Below are 17,032 nucleotides of genomic sequence, written 5' to 3'. Positions count from 1 at the left end.
TGTCTCTCTGTATGAAATGTTGTCTAAGATCTCTTAACAACTTAGTAACTGAGCCAAGATTATATAACAAATTTGAGAATGAGTCTAATATATTACATTTCTTTACTAGTAATGTGAAAATGACTTAGTGGTATTATTCGATCCTAAACTTGGAATTTATCAACCTTGCAAAATAAAAGCCAAAAAAGAAAAAGATTTATCTCAGGACTCAGTAAGAGATGTGGTAAGAAAAAGGAAATTAGCACATCTTTGAAAGTGGTTTTTTTAGGTCTTAGCTCAGTTCCTAAGTCCTAGATACACTACACATTCTCATGTGAGAAAATATGCCAACTTCCCTTATAACTACAAATGCTGTACATGGGACTTTATCTAATTGAATTTATTAGTAATTTTTTTCTTGAAGCTACTTTTGTTGATACAAAAGTACGTTAAAAGAACAAATTTTAGAAATCAAAATTTTTTCTTTAGAACTTTGAAATACTTTAAAATACTATGTGAGCTGACAAAAGATTGGTTAATTCTTTGCTTTCCATTTATTTATCACTATTATTTCCTTCTATGTGCCAAATTATTTAGTAACAACTGCATGCTATATAGCCTGCTGATTCCTGATATGACCAGTTTGTTTTTGTAAGTCTGTTATAATTTAGAAGGAGCAGACGACCTTTAATAGTTTTAATAGGTACTCATATGAAATTAACAGATAGATTCCAGTGGTGGAAAAAAAGACATCGAATAACAAATTGTCATGAAGTGTGCCTCTCAGTATGGAATCAGAGATTTTAAGAAATAGCATTTTTTTCTGATACCGTGGCAATATGCAACCACTAATCATACAATTTGAAGCTGAATTTTATATTCCCCCTTGTGATATTCCCAGCTATTATACATTGGAGCTAATTTGGCAGCTTTGACAACTGGAATTACTACTTTTTTGGGTGTCAATTGTGATGAGATTACCATCTAGATGAGGGGGAATATTCATTCATCTATTAAAAAATACTGTTAAATCCCATATGATTCTGATCAAGAAAAAAAGAGAGTAAGACACATGAGTAAGCAATAAAAAAAATGGATAACACATTTACCTGAAAAGATGAAAACAATGACAAGAAAATACCACATGCTACTTTGATGTATAAATAAACTAGAAAATCTAGACAAAACAGAATATTTCCTAGTAAAATACAAATTTTCAAAATTTAGCCAAGGAGTTATGAAACGTGTCTTTCTCTTTTATATTTTTATTTTCACTAGCTTTATTGAGATATATTTAACATATAACGTGTAAATTTAAGGTGTACAGTCGGATGATTTGATTTACATATGTATTGAAAAATGATTACCACAATACGATTCGTTAATACATACATTACCTCACATAGTTACCATTTGTATGTGTGTGTATGTGATTGTGTGGTGAGAATATTTAAGATTTACTCTCTTAGCAACTTTCAAGTAGACATTATAGTACTGTGAAACATTTGTTATACACATTACCATAAAATAAATTTTAAAAGCATTTTAATATCTGCCACTGAAAAATACATTGAGATCAAATGAGTTCCATGTAGAGTGTTACCTAATCTTTAAAGGTAAAATAACTCCAATGTTATTAAAAATGTTCTGAAAAAGGGCAAAAAATATGACAGAAAGCTCTGCAGTTAAGTATATTAAGCCTGAATAACATTAATATGAAAACATTAAGATAATTTAGAAGCCTGTAAATATATTTTATTTTGGAATGTCAAATATATATATAATGGTAGAAAATAGACTCCAGCTGTATATTTCTCCTGCCCTCTGCTGGTCATGCAAGGGATGTTCAATACCACGACATATTAGGAAATCTGATATCTGTATCTCCATATTAATTCATGAAAATTGCTTAGCTGGTGTTTGAAAAAATATAGTAGCTTTTTCTAATAATAAGTCTAATAAAATAAGAACAGAGGTTGAACTATTTAGTTATAATACTAGTATGAGCATAAAGATGCCAAAACTTGTCAGTATTATTCAACATTGTACTGAAGTTGTAAGTAAATATGTCATAATCAAATAAATTATAATTGGAGTAAACATATAAATGTAATTTTTAAACATAGATTACAAAGACACATGTATAAACTAGGAGAGATAGTGGAGGAATTTCTTAATCAATACTGGAATTTGGAAGCTTAAAAATATATATATGTGAGTAGATAAAGATTAAAACTGTTGTGTGGCAAATGCTACAATTAACACTGGATTTGGGAGAATATATATGTAATGCAGATGATAAATATTTAATATCTGTCAAAAAGTGAACTCTTAGAGATGCATTAGGAAAAACTTCATTTTATAGAAAAATTAACAAATTACATAACTGAGGATTTCATAAATGAAAAAATCTCGATGGCTAGGACACACGAAAAGATGCCCAAATTGACTAATATCCTGGGAAATGCAAGTTAAAGTAACAATAATCTCTCTCTCTCTCTTTCTCTCTCTCTCTGGCAGAACTTGAAAGAGATACATCACCTACTGTAGCTGGATGTTGATGAATATTTAATCTTATAAAGTGATGGTAGAAATGTGAAGTGCTAGTCGTTTTTGAAAGTCATATGCATTAAAATTAAAATGCATATTCTTTTTGACGCAACAATTCCAGTTTTTGGAAACCAACAAATGAAAGTAAAGTAATAGAATGTATGGACATATGTATATATATGTTTATTGCAGCATTGTCCATGGTGTCAAAAATTAGAAAGAAAGCTAGTGCTCAACAACAAAAGAATCACTGAATATATTCTGTTATATCTATATTGTGCAGTATTATGTAATATTATACATTTATAATAATGAATCAGAATTCCACCTGTTGTGTTGGAGCTGCTATAGATTAAGAAAGAAGGGTGACAAGGAGACGCCTAGCAAAAGAGAAACTAAAACAATCAAATAAAATGTAGACTTATTTAAAAGAAAAAGGCATGTACAATTATATTTTATGTTTTGTAAAGTATATATCTATATATGAATACTTAAATAAGATTAAGTCTTGTAAATATTTATTATGACATTAATAGGATATTATATCAGTTTTTTGTTGCAGTCTAACAAATTACCACAAATTTAGCAGCTTAAAAGACCACACACTTATTACCTCTCAGATTCCCTTGGTCAGGATTCCTTAGCTGAGTCCTCTGATAAGGGTGTCACAAGGCCACAATCAAGGTGTTAGCCAGGCTGTGTTCCTTTCTAGAGCTTGGGGCTCTCTCTCAGACTCCCTCAGATTGTTGGCAGTTTTCAATTCCTTTGGATTTTAGTACTGAGATCTCTATTTTCTTACTGGCTGTCAGTTGACGGCTGCTCTCAGATCCTAGGTGCTCACAGGTCCTCTCACAACATAGCAGCTCACTTCTTCAAGGCCAACAGAAGAATGTCTCACTCCAGTCTGATAAGACAGTCATATATTATTTAATGTAGTCATAGGAGTGACTATGCCACTGTCTATTGGCTAGAGGGAAATCACAGTCTGCTTATACTCAAGGGGAGGCAATTATTCAAAATATGACTTAATTGGGGTCACTTTAGGGTGTGTCTGACACAGTCATGTAACTTGAGAAAAATTTATTGATTGTGTTTTACAACCAGAAATCACTGAAGAATTACAGTGGCTTGAGGATTGGTTGATTGGAAAGTGAAGACAGCTCTTATATTTATTCTTGCTTCAAGTTTGACTCTCTTTTCAGTTTACAGTAGAAGCAGACTAGATTACTCAGATCAACCTTCCCACTGAAAAACAATAAAAAATAAATCTGAATAAAACATTTGAAAATTCCTTAAGACATTAAATATGTAAAAGTAGAGACAAGATATCCCAGACCAAAATTTTAATGAAAGGCTTCAACAAGAGAGGTAAGGAGAGTATTGAAACATCATGGCAGTGTACCTAGAAGCTTTATAAAAAACAAAACAAAACAAAAACACCCCTAAAGGAAAACAAGTCTAACCTAGACTGTAGGAAATCCTCACAAATAATCTTGAAGGGCAATAAGTAGAAACAAGTCAAAAATTAACAAATAAGAAAATAAGTCAACACAAGCAAGACTGGACAAATACCATGGAGATCAGAGACAGACCTGTGCATTTCAGATATTTTAATTAGTAAACACACATTTTAAAATAACTCTGTGTATTATTTGTCACAGAGGTCAGTTAATGACCAGTCACATTTCCTTTTCCTGAAGTCACTGCTATAACACATTTTCCACCCTGTCTTGAATTTAAATTAGAGGCATGTGACTAGTTCTTGCCCAAAGGATTGTGGGTAGAAGTCTTATATGCCATTCCTGAGTCTGCCCCCTGAAACCACTTTAGAGATTATTGTCTCATCTCTTTCTCAGATACCTAAGCCTGGAAGAGAATGACTCTGAGAGGCAGAAGCAAATATTAAAGTAGGCTATGACCTTGAATGCCCCTTGGGGAAGAAAGCCCTAGGATGGCTGCCATATCTGCAATAAAAATTTTTATATTGTAAATAAAATTATATTTGTTAAGACACTGAGATTTTTGGATTGCTTATTACAGCTGCTAGAGTTAATTTTTCTAACCAACACAAAATTCAAAAAAATCTTTAACTCATGTGTTTCTATAATAAACCTTCAAACTATGTATCATTGGCTTAGTGTTCAGGCAGTGGGAAATGAGGAAATTGATATCTGAGGCTGGAAACATGGAGATAAAATTGTACCATGGCAGAACATTTGATAAAACTGTCACCTGATTTAACATTGAAGGCTTATAAGATGCCTAATGAATTGATAGTGCTAAGCTCAGAGTTAAAAAGAATCAGAACATTAGCCTCTTAGCTATTATTAGATCATTACATATTACTGGCTGCATTTAACAGTGTACTATGAGAGGGACATTATCTTGGAAATGAATAGAATGCTTTGCAAGCAGGAATAAAAGAAAATGTAGAAAATCCAGAAATTTGAGGATTTGTAAAGATAGGAAGTACAACTGAGAGATAGGATTTTAAAAGGTATTTAAAGCTGTGAATGTCTGAGTAGGGAGTTCCAAGGGTCTGAGCCTCCAGTAAAGGAGTGATTAAGCTGGTAAAAACTATCAGAGTCAAATTTTTGAGACTCTGGAATCTAATCATGTATCTGGAATCTAAAAACAAAACAAAACAGCACCCAACAGAATTCTTCATTAAGAAAAAAGCTTTTAAATTCCAGTAAGAGGGCTTTGTAGCATTTTTGTTTATTCAACTGCTATCCCCCAATCTCCAGGTGGTCAGTGGCAACCATGGGGATGGCAACTCATGTTTCCGGTGTAGTTTTTTTGTTTTGCTGCTGCCAGAGGGGGAATATGGAAACCCTGTTGTCAAAGAATTGTGCTTGTGCATTTCTGCCTGTTTGGTTGCTCCCTGAAATATCAGTTAAGTGGCTTGCCTTTGTTTCACACCCCTCCAAATTCTTTCAGGGCTGGAGTGGCTTTCTGGGAAGCATATGTTGAAAAGCATTTTAAGGTTTATACTAGCAGAAGTTGACTGGTGCAAGGGACAACAGATGGAGCAAGTAGCAGACAAAACAAACAAAAAAAAAGCCTAGGAAGAGAGAAAAAAAATCTGTATTTTCTTGCTCCCCCTCCCACCTTTTATTATTTTGAAGTTCCTTATTTTTATTTTTTTTTACATCTTCATGTTTATTCTCTTGCAATTCACTACAGTTATTGCTTTCCAATTATGGTTTTCTCATTTCTATAGCAAAATAAACAAATCTGCGTTTTTAATGTTCAATTTTCAACTAGCAGTTGAGTGGAGTGTACCTTTAATATCCTAGTTGAGGCCAATGCAGCACTGTGAGGATGTGACCAGGTTGGCTGGTTTTTAAAATTGTGATGCCACAGAATACTTCATAATTCTGTCCGCGCTGTCCAGGCAACTTCATATACAGAGTGTTTCAGAGCCATCGTAGAGCAGTCTGATAATCCAGCCTTTTCAGGTAACATACATTTTACCTTCTCTACAGTTTTTTGGATCTTTGACTTTCAAATATTCAATCAGGTTATATATAGATATTGGCATCTTTCCTTTATGATTACTCTGATATGTGGTTGTGGTATTTGTTGGACTTAATATTTCCTGGATTTTTTTTTCTTATTTTAAAAATGTAATTGTAGTGGTTTTCCTCGGCTACCTTCCTCCCATATATATGCTTGTCATTCTGTTGTTGTTGCGGAAAAATGTGTTACAGCTCAGTTGTGACAGCAACCTAGATCCGGGCGAGAGACCAAGCAGCACTCGGAGAGTTGGAGAACTCAGGTTTATTACACCAGTGGGCCCAGAGGAGTTAACACTCCAAGCTCTGGACCCCTTATGTAGGTTTACACAGGCCTTTATAGGCTGCCAGTTTTACACTTTGCAACATCATATGCAAATAAAGTATAACAGAAGTTGACCAACCAGGAATAAACTTTGTAGAAATAGACCAATCAGGAGTGAGAGAAATAACCAATCAGGAGTGAGCTCCATGCAAATGAAGTACTACAAATGGACCAATCAGAAGTTAGGGAAGTGGACCAATCAGAAGTGAAAGTAATAACCAATCAGGGAACCAATAGAATTTTAGGGATAAGTAAGCCGTTTCAGAGGCGAAAAGTGAGATAGTGCCTCTGGGCCAGGGAACTGGATGGTGCTGGCACTAGCGTAGTGGCCCTGCCGGTTTTTTTATGGGGCTTCCCACGTCATTATCACTCCTTCCAAATTATTGTGTATCTCTTTAATCACCCTATATTGTATAACATTGAGTGCCTTCTTTTATCTTTTTGGGTTTTGTCCTTGAATTTATATCTATCCCTTACGCATACTTTGATATACTAGGCTAGGTTAAACCTAGCACTGGGACCATGTGGCCATCTTGATTGGCTTTTTTATTGTGAGGTCAGGAACTCCCCCAGAATTCTGTTGTCCTGGCAACCCTCGTGTACATAATATTTCAGAGCCAGACTAGACTACTCTGATAATTTCCCCATCCCAGGTAATGTGTTTTTTTCTCTTTTCTGGATTTTGTATGTTTTTAACTTTACCCTTGATCTTTTCAAGTTCCACTAGATTATGTCTAGATACTGGTTTCCTTTATTATTATATGGTGTGACATTTGTTTGATTTACATCCTCAGTTCTGGGAATTTTAAAAATGTAATTGTAATGTGCTGTTTTCAGAAACCTTCCTTATATCTTGTCACTCTATTATTGCTCCTTCCGAATCATTTTTTAAATCTCTTTAATCACCATGTATTTTATCCTATAGTTTTCTGTGCCTCGCTTTCTCTTTTTGCTTTTATATTTTTATTTATATCTATCAGTTATATATATATATCTTTAAAATCCTAGCCTAGGCCAATCCTAGTACCGTGAGCATGTGGACATCTTGGTTGGCTTTTTTCACTGTGATTTCAGTCCCTCAAAATCTGAAGTTGTTCTGGCAGCTTTCATGTACACAGTGTTAGAGAGTCAACTTAGATCAGTCTGATTATTCACCATTTCCAGGTTATACAGTTTTACCTTTTCTGGATTTTTTTGGGGGGGGGATTTCTAACTTTATTCTTGTCCTCTGAAAGTTCTTCAAAATTATTTGCATATATCGGTTTCTTTCCTTTAATATTATTCTGGTATGTTTGTGATATTTGGTTTATATTTTTAGTTCTGGATGTTTTATTTTCTTATTTTTAAAATTCTAATTGTAAGGACCGATTTACCATTGTCACTCTACTATCAATCTTAGCAAATCATTCTTTTCTTATCCCTTTAATTATCTATTTTATACCATAATGCCTATGTACTTTCTCCTTTTTTCATTTGTCTTTGAATTTGTATCTCTCACTTGCATATACATTTAATATCTCAGCTGAGGCCTATCCTAGTACTCTGGACATATGGCTGGCTTTTTCAATGTAGGGTCGTCAAGTCCCTCAAAATTCAGTTGCACAAGAATGTCATTTCACATCAGTCTGACAAATCAGCCTTAACAGGTCACATCTTTTTCTTCATTCCTGATTTTTGAAAGTGTGCCAGATAGATGCATCTACAGATTACCATATTCTAATTATCCTTCTTCTGGTACAAATTTATAATCTCTTCTCACAACTTACACTTATTTATGTTTTTATGACCACCATACCTTTAAACCTATAATTACGAATTATATTAATATTATGTATTTTTGTATTTTAATGTCATGTGTATATTAATGTATATAAACATAAATTATATATCGATATATAGAGTGATTTAATTTTCATCTATTACTTGAGTGCATTATAACTTTTATATGTACATGTTTCCACCTTGATTGGGTTTTATATTAGATCACGAAGTCCATTAAAATTCTGTCTAAATTGCTTTGGCATGCCTTGGATGTACAGTAGTTCAAAGCCTATTCAGGCCAGTCTGCTAATTTACCCTCTGCAGTTATATTTGTTCCTTTTTGAATTTTTTCAGGGTTCTTTGTTTTTGTGATATTTGAAACTTTTACAAGATTGTGTTTTCACACTTGCCTGTTGATGATGATGATGATGTTGGATGACAATATTTTTTGCTAGCAACTTCTGATTACGCCAACTTTTTCTTAATCTCTTTCCTCTGAGATTTTCAATTTTATTTACCAGTTGAGTGGAGTATATTTTAAATATAACTTGGTTGGTTTTAATGTTTTGTGTAACATGGTTGCTCAACATTTTGCACAGATTGCCCGGATAGCATTCAGGTGCATATTGCTTTAGCAATAACTTACATCTGTCTGATAATTCACCATTTACAGGTAAAAGATATACACACACATACACTTTCACCCATGCATGCACATGTGGGGGTGTTTGTTAGTATGCACAGAAATATATTGATGGTGAAATTTAAAATTCAATAGACAGACCAAAGTCCTTTCATTGTAAAATCACTTAAAACAACGATCCACATTTATGTAACATTTTGATGCAATCATCAAGCCATTTTTGCAATAGTCACATTGCCAAGCTTTAAAATATTTGTAAGGCTTTCTGAAGGTAGTGTGTGTGTGTGGGTGTGTATTTTTATTCTTAGTGCCAAAGCTCATTAATAGAAAATAAAAGGCTCTTCTGTTTTTACATCTCAACAGGATTACAGTCAAAGCAGAATATTAAAAAAAAAAAAAAAAAAAAAGGACTGCTAAATTTGGGAGTAAATAAACCCTTTATTAAACAATTCAAATTCTGTCTAGCAATTCTGATAGTATATATTAGTCTCCATTTGGATATTTCTATTGTACTGTAACTTTTTATGAAGGTATTTATCAATTCTTTGTAAAGTTGATTCATTTATTTATTTTTTAAAATATTTCATTTATTATTGTATTATTTAATTATTTTACTGGGGGGGCACAATTAGGCTTTCTTATATTTGTAGGAGGTACTGGGGGATGAACCCGGGACCTCATGCATGCTAAGCATGTGCTCTACCACTTGAACTATACCCTCCCCCGATTCATTTATTTTTGGGAGCAGACCAAAATAAAATCCTTTTGAACTTTTCTGACAGTAGTATTGCATTAAAGAGTCTGAGCGTCTAAATTGCTAATGTACCCTGAGCTTTATTTGTAGGAAAGATTTTTCCTTTGGTCTTAAAATCTCATGTAAATAAACTACCCTCCAATGTCTTGTCAATTCATGGCTTTTATTAGGGGACACTGTATTTTAAATACAGATTGTTGCAAGTTTTTGGCAATGGAAAGTCTAAAATTTTTGCTTTCAGCTTTTTCATTCATATCCCGGCAAATCAGCAGCTGCAAGAAATTATCTCAAGTTATTTAGGCAGCACATAAGGTAAGTTTGTACTTTCAGAAATTTATCTGCCGAAGAAATACTGAAGATTACTGGACTTGGAGAAAATGTAAGATAAGAGAATATACTAAACATTTTTTGAAGAAATTTTTTGTTATTGTTGTTCTTCTCAATACTTATTTTTGCATGAAGACATGTTTAGAAAAATCTTGATTACTGTTGGCAGAGTGACTCAAACGTCGTTAAACAAGATTCAAACAAGATTGAATAGAAATACCTGTCTCCAGTTAATGGCTTTTTATATAACTATATCATGCACATAATCAGTACTTTAACTGTGAGAAAATGTTAATTATTTGGTGGTATAGTTTCTGTTAACGAAAATGTCTTGGAGTAGCCTCCTCCCCTTCACTCACATGTATTTTCTTTTCATTCATAGTAAATCCTTAGAAGAATTATTTCTCATCTGTATTTAGTGGAACTATAGTACATCAATGTGATTTTAGGTAACCTATAGTATAATATGATGTCCAGTAAACTGGGAAATTATATTCACTATATAATTTTCTTGGATGCTTTGAAAAGACCTAAAAAATTACTTGTTTAATTTTTTGTTATAATTTTTTCTAACTTTATTTAATTAATGATTTGTTTTTTGGTATAACCAAGAACATCTTGTGGAAATATTCTTCCTCCAGGCATATTTTGAATATCATTGCCTTTAAAAGGAGAGTTTTAAAATATTATCTTTTTTTAATTAATGAAGATTTTCTTGTGATGTCACCTCTATCATGGTTGGTATTAGCAATTTGTATCATTTAAAAATTGATCAATATGACTAGAGGTTTATAAGTTTTGTTGATTTTTTTTTACAAACCTCTTGATTTTGTTGATTTTCAGTATTGTTATTCTATTTTTTCTTTAAAGTATTTGTACCCTTTATTGTTTGCTTTCTTCCCTTTGCTTTTTTTTTTTTTCCTAGTTTCTTAAGATGGACACCTAGATGGCTGATTTGAGATTTTCTCTTCTGTTATTGGCACTTATGGCTACACATTTACTTTTAATCCTTTAGCTACTTCCAGCAAATTTTGATATCCTATCATTTCATTCATTTCAAAACATTTATATTTATATTAAAACCTAAACTGTATATTTTCTTGATGTAGGAATTTTGAGACTCTGGATGAAAGGAGAGCAGCCTGAAACACATCAGGAAAGTCACAGTAACAGATTATTCTTGTAACTGAAAATTCTTAATTAATAACATTTCACCCCAGGTAAGTCCATTTGTTATAGCTCACTTTTTATGAACATATATAATGAAATGTAAGAGACTCATTACAAAAGTATGAACCCCAGTCATTTATTATCAATATTTAAATTTTCCTCAAAAAGTTCTGAGTGCAAAAACTCCTATTAAGTATTGATATAGACAGAAACTTGAATTGATTAAAGCACTACTTAATATTTTAAAAGTGTAGTACCACTGAATCCCATCCCTGGGCCCAAATCTATTAGTTAAATCTATCGTTATATATATTCTAAAGACTTTACTATACACATGCAAAATACACATCAAATATTCACAAAGTATAGCATCATTAAAGATTTAAATGTGATTTTAAATATAGAGATTGTATGAAGCTATAAAAATATTAAACATGTTTGACTTATTTTTGTCATTGGTGTCTATATATATAGGTACATGTTAATGTAGTTTATCTAATCACATATTTAGTATTCCATTGAATGGATTAATATGCCACAAATAGGTAAGCATCTTTTTTATTTATGGTTATGGCTTTGATCTTAAATTGTTTATTAATGGGGCAGTTCTGATATAAGCATACTGATAAATGTTCCTGATTCAAACAGGCATGTATTTTTGTTCTTAGAAATTTAACCCTGGAGTAAAAAGTGTGCCCAATTTACTAAATATTGACAAATTGCTCCAAAAATTGCTTCTAACAGTTGAACTTGCATTAGTAGAATGTCCATCCCCCACATCCTAGTCTATTGCTAATCAAAGGGTGGTTCATTGACCAGTACAGTTCCGTGAACTGTTTGGTACAGGTCAGCAACAAAATAAAATCACTAATTGAAGGTAAGCATTGTCCTCATCAAAACTTATTTTGGTTAAACTTTTTAATATTTGCTACTATTATGAAGATGGTAATATTATTGAGATTTTATTTGTTTTCCTAAGTATTAGAGAATCTGAATTAATTTTTTTCTCTTGGCCATTCAAATTTTCTCTTTTATTTACATCCAGTACTATTTTCCTGCTATATTGATTGTATCAATTTCTTAAGTGTCATTTTATGTTCAATAGGATATGATTTTTCTGTATTTCATTCTTTTTTTTTCCTGCTTGGCTTTTGAAATATCAGCCACAAAACAAATTTTCACTGCTTCGAGCATGACACACACCCTACTAGGCAATGCAAATGCAGCAGCGAACAAGCCAAATTCTTGAAATCAAGGAGTTTACATCCCATTCTCTGTGTGTGTATGTGTTAGGAAACAGAGACAGACCCTAACGGTGCCACTGAAGAAAATAGATAGCTTATAAGGAAAAGAGCAAAGTGATAGGATGAAGAGTTTACTTAGTTAAGCCAGGCAGAGAAGTCCTCTTTTAGGAAATAACACTTCAGTTAAGATGATGTTTGAAGTGAATGATAAGAGGAGGAAAGTACAGGAGACCCAAAAATAAGAGGTTTGCAAATGGATGAACTAGCAAATGCTAAGTCTTGAAAGAATAATTGCACAAGACATGGCCAAGCAATAGATGGACCAACGTAGCAGTAACACAGTGAATGAGTAGAAAAATGGTTGGTAGATGAAACAATTGAGGTTGAAAGGGATCAGGTCCTAAAGCATCTAAAGGGCCCAAAAATAATTAGATCAAAAGTCTTTTCATAGCTAAAAATAATCAAATATTGGTGATTTCATATAGCTTCACTTAATGTTTTTATTTTATTCTAATTGCAGTGGGAATCCACTAGATAATATGAAGGATAGCAGCATGGGTTTATCAAATGCTTTTGACTGTATTTTTAAAATAATTTAAAAACTGTTTTTATTGAGATAAAACTGATATGTAACATTGTGTAGGTTTTGGATATACAACATATTGATTTGATACATTTGTATATTGCAATATAATTGCCACCATAGAGTTAGCTGACACCTCTACCATGTCACATAAGTATCATTTTTTTTGTGGTGGGAACAATTAAGATATAATCTCTTAGGAACTATGGAGTTTATAATACAGTAGTGTCTATAATCACTATGCTGTGTATTTGATCTACAGGGTTTATTTATCTACTAGTTCCAAGTTTGTACCCTTAAACATCGTATCCCCAGTTCCTCCACCCCCAGCCTCTGGTTACCACTATTGTACTCTCTGTTTTAACAAGTTCAGCTTTTTAAGTTTCCATGTATAAGTGAGATCATATAGTATTTGTCTTTCTCTGTTCAACTTATCTCATATAGCATAATGCTACCACGGGCTTTCCATGTTGTTGCAAATGGCAGAATTTCTTTCTCTCTCATGGCTGAATAATTAATCTATATTGCAAGTTCTTTTTTTTAAATTGTAGTATAGTCAGTTTACAATGTTGTGTCAATTTCTGGTGTTCTGTCATATATATACATAGATATTCCTTTTTATATTCTTTTTCATTATAGGTTGCTATAAGATATTGAATATAGTTGCCTGTGCTATACAGTAGAAATTTATCAGTTTTGTAAGGATTTCCTTGTATTTCTGATGTGAAAGATATTCTGCCAAATTTCAGTAGGTATTCTGTGTGATTTGTTCCATATGTAGGTGTGGTTTTGCTGTATTCATGAGAGAAGGTGAGCTAGACGCCCATCTACTCCACCATCCTGGCCCAGCCTGTAATTTCTTTATTCATGGACACTTAGGTTGTTCTGATATCTTGGCTATTGGGAATAATGCTGCAATAAACATGGGAGTGTATATATCTATTCTCTATCCTGTTTTTATTTTATTTGAATATATACCCAGAAGTGAAATTGTAGGCTCATACAGTAGTTCTATTTTTATGTTTTATAGAAACTTCCATATGGCTTACCATAAAACCTGAACTAATTTGCATTTTCACCAACAGGATACAAGGGTTCCCTTTTCTTCACATCCTTGCCAAAACTTCTTTCTTGTCTTTTTGATGTAAGCCATTCTAACAGGTATGAGGTGCTATCTCATTAGAGTTTTGGTTTGCATTTCCCTGGATTAGTGATGGTGAGCATCTCTTCATGTACCTGGTGGCCATTTGGCTATCTTCTTTGGAAAAATGTCTATTCGGTGCCTCTGCCCTAAAATCAGATTGTTTATTTTTTATTATTGAGTTGTATGAGTTCTTTATATAGTTTGGATATTAACCCTTTATTTGATATACGATTTGAAAATATTTTCTCCTATTCCATAGGTTGCCTTTTCATCTTTTTTATTCTTTCTTTTGCTGTGCAGAAACTATTTTGTTTGATATAATCCTATTTGCTGATTTCTGCTTCATTGATTGTGCTTTTGGTGTCATACTCAAAATGTTGTTGCCAAGACCAATGCTTATTTCTTATGTTTTCTTCTACTTTTAGAGTATTAGGTCTTATGTTTATGTCTTTAATCCATTTCAAGTTAATTTTTTGTGAGCAGTTTAAGATAGGGGTCCAGTTGCATTCTTCTGCATGTGGGTATGCAGTTTTCCCAACACCATTTGTTGCAGAGACTATCCTTTCCCTTTTGAAGGGCTTTATAAGAAGAGATTAATTTGTGAACTCTGCAGTCTGCTCCACTGATTGATGTGTCTATTTTTACATCAGTACCATACCATTTTAATTACAATAACTTTGTAGTGTAGCTTGAAATCAGGAAGCGTGATGCTTCTGACTTTGTCCTTTCTCAGAATTGCTTTACCACCATTTGAGGTCTTTTGTGATTCCATTAAAATCCTTAGACTGGTTTTTCTATTGTTGTGAAATTTTCTGTTGGAATTTTGATAGGGATCATGTTGAATCTATAAATGGCTTAGGGTAGTATGAACATTTTAAAAATATTACTTTTTCAGATCAACATGGAATATCTTTCCATTTGTTTGCATCTTTAATTTCTTTCATCAAGATTGTATAGTTTTTATTGTATACATCTTTCAATTCCTTGGATGCATTTATTCTTAAGTATTTTATTGCTTTTAATGCTATTGCAAATGAGAAAGTTTTATTTTTTTCAGATATTTTGTTGTTAATGTACAGAAATGCAACTGATTTCTGCATGCTGATTTTGTACCTTGAAACTTTACTGAACTTGTTGATTAGTTCCAACAGTTTTTTTCTTTGAGTCTTTGGATTTTCTATATATAAGATCATATAATCTGCAATCTTGTTCTTTCTATCCAATTTGGATGCCTTTTTTTCTTTTGTCTTGCCTAATTTTTCCAGCTAGGACTTCCAGTACTATGCTGAATAAGAGTGGTGAGAATGGACATCATTGTCTTGTTCCTGATCTTAGACGAAAAGCTTTCAGTATTGTACCAGTGAGTATACTTTTAGCTGTATATTTGTTATATATGGCCTTTATTAATTTGAAGTATGTTCTTTCTATGCCCAGTTTGTTGAGGGTTTTAATGAAAGGGCATTGTTATTTGTCAAAAGGTTTTTATACAGCTATTGAGATAATTATATGATTTTTACCCTTCATTCTATTTATGTAGTGTATCATATTTATTGAGCTCTTTATGTTGAAACCTCTTTGTATCTCAGGGATAAATCCCACTTGATTACGGTGTATAGTCATCAAATGTGTTGTTAAATTCCATTTGTTAATATTCTGTTGAAAATATTTGCATCTATATTCATCAGGGATATTGGTCTATAGTTTTCTTCTTTTGTAGTGTCTTTATCTGGCTTCAGTAACAGGGTAATGCTGGCCTTGTAAAGTCTGGAAGTGTAAAGTCTTTTTTTGAGAATTTTGAGAACTGGTATTAACTATTCTTTAAATGTCTGGTAAAATTCACCAGTGAAGCCATCTTGGTCCTGGGATTTTCTGTGTTGGGAAATTTTTGATCACTGATTCAATCTTCATACTCATTGGTCTATTCAGATTTTCTATTTCTTCCTCTTTAAGTCTTGGTAGGATGTATGTTTCAAAGAACTTATATATTTCTTCTAGGTTATCCAATTTGTTGGAATATAATTGCTCATAGCAGTTTCTTTTCATCCAATGCATTTCCAATGGTTGTAGTACCCCCCTTTCATTTTTTATTTTATTTAAATCTTCTGTCTTTTTTTCTGAGTTAGTCTAGCTAAAGATTTGTTAGTTTTGTTTACCATTTTGAAAAGCTATCTCTTAGTTTCTTTTTTTTTTCCTATTTTTTTCTGGTCTCTTATTTCTGCTCTCATCTTTGTTATTTCCTTTTTTCTGCAAACATTGGGTTTACTTTATGCTTTCATTTTTAGTTTCTATAGTTGTAAAGTTAGGTTGTTTTGGGGGAACTTTCTAATTTCTTACTATATACATTCATTGTTCTAAACTTCCATCTAGAACTGCACCCCATAGGCTTTGGTATGTTGTGGTTCCATTTTTATTTCTTTTGATATATATATATTTTTTAACTTTACCTTTTGATTTCATCTTTGTCTCATTGGCTGATATGATAATTTTTTATATTAAAAGTCCAGAAAAGGCAAGCTTATAGAGGAAAAATAAATAGTGTTTGCCTGGGTGTGGAAACAGGATTGCCTGAAAATGAGCATGAAGAATGTTTTTGGGGTGATAGAAATGTCCTAAAACTGTGTTGTTGTGATGGTGTACAACACTGTAAATTAACTAAAAATCATTAAAATGTATGCATAGACTGTGTGAATTTTATAGTATATAAATTATTCTTCAAAAAGGTGTTAAAAATAGGAAAACCTATAAATATGGCATTATTGAAGACTAGAGAATTATATTTTTCCAAAAGTTATTTGCAGCCAATAGTGCTAAGGGTCAAAAAATGATGACACTAGCTTAGGCAAAATAGTGGCTGTTTCCTCACCATCCCTATACTTTGAGCCTTATCTTGGTACTTTTATAAAGGTAGAATAGATGAACCTTGGACATTTTGTCAAACTGTGTTAAATATTAAGATTTCATTTTTTATTGGTTTGGGTTTATAGATTAATTTGGAAAGGAATTACAGCTTTCAAATATTTCTTTTTCCCACACA

General features: G+C 32.5%; 1 pseudogene; it reads left to right on the top strand.

Moving 5' to 3' along the window:
* Positions 1-17,032, top strand: part of LOC105065941 (vigilin pseudogene) — a 29,415-nt pseudogene that overhangs the window by 8,294 nt on the left and 4,089 nt on the right.

The sequence above is a fragment of the Camelus bactrianus genome, chromosome X (assembly GCF_048773025.1).
Source record: "Camelus bactrianus isolate YW-2024 breed Bactrian camel chromosome X, ASM4877302v1, whole genome shotgun sequence".
In the NCBI taxonomy this organism is placed as follows: Eukaryota; Metazoa; Chordata; class Mammalia; order Artiodactyla; family Camelidae; genus Camelus; species Camelus bactrianus.
Note: the sequence above shows the minus strand (reverse complement) of the source record. Positions and strands in the feature narration are given on the sequence as shown.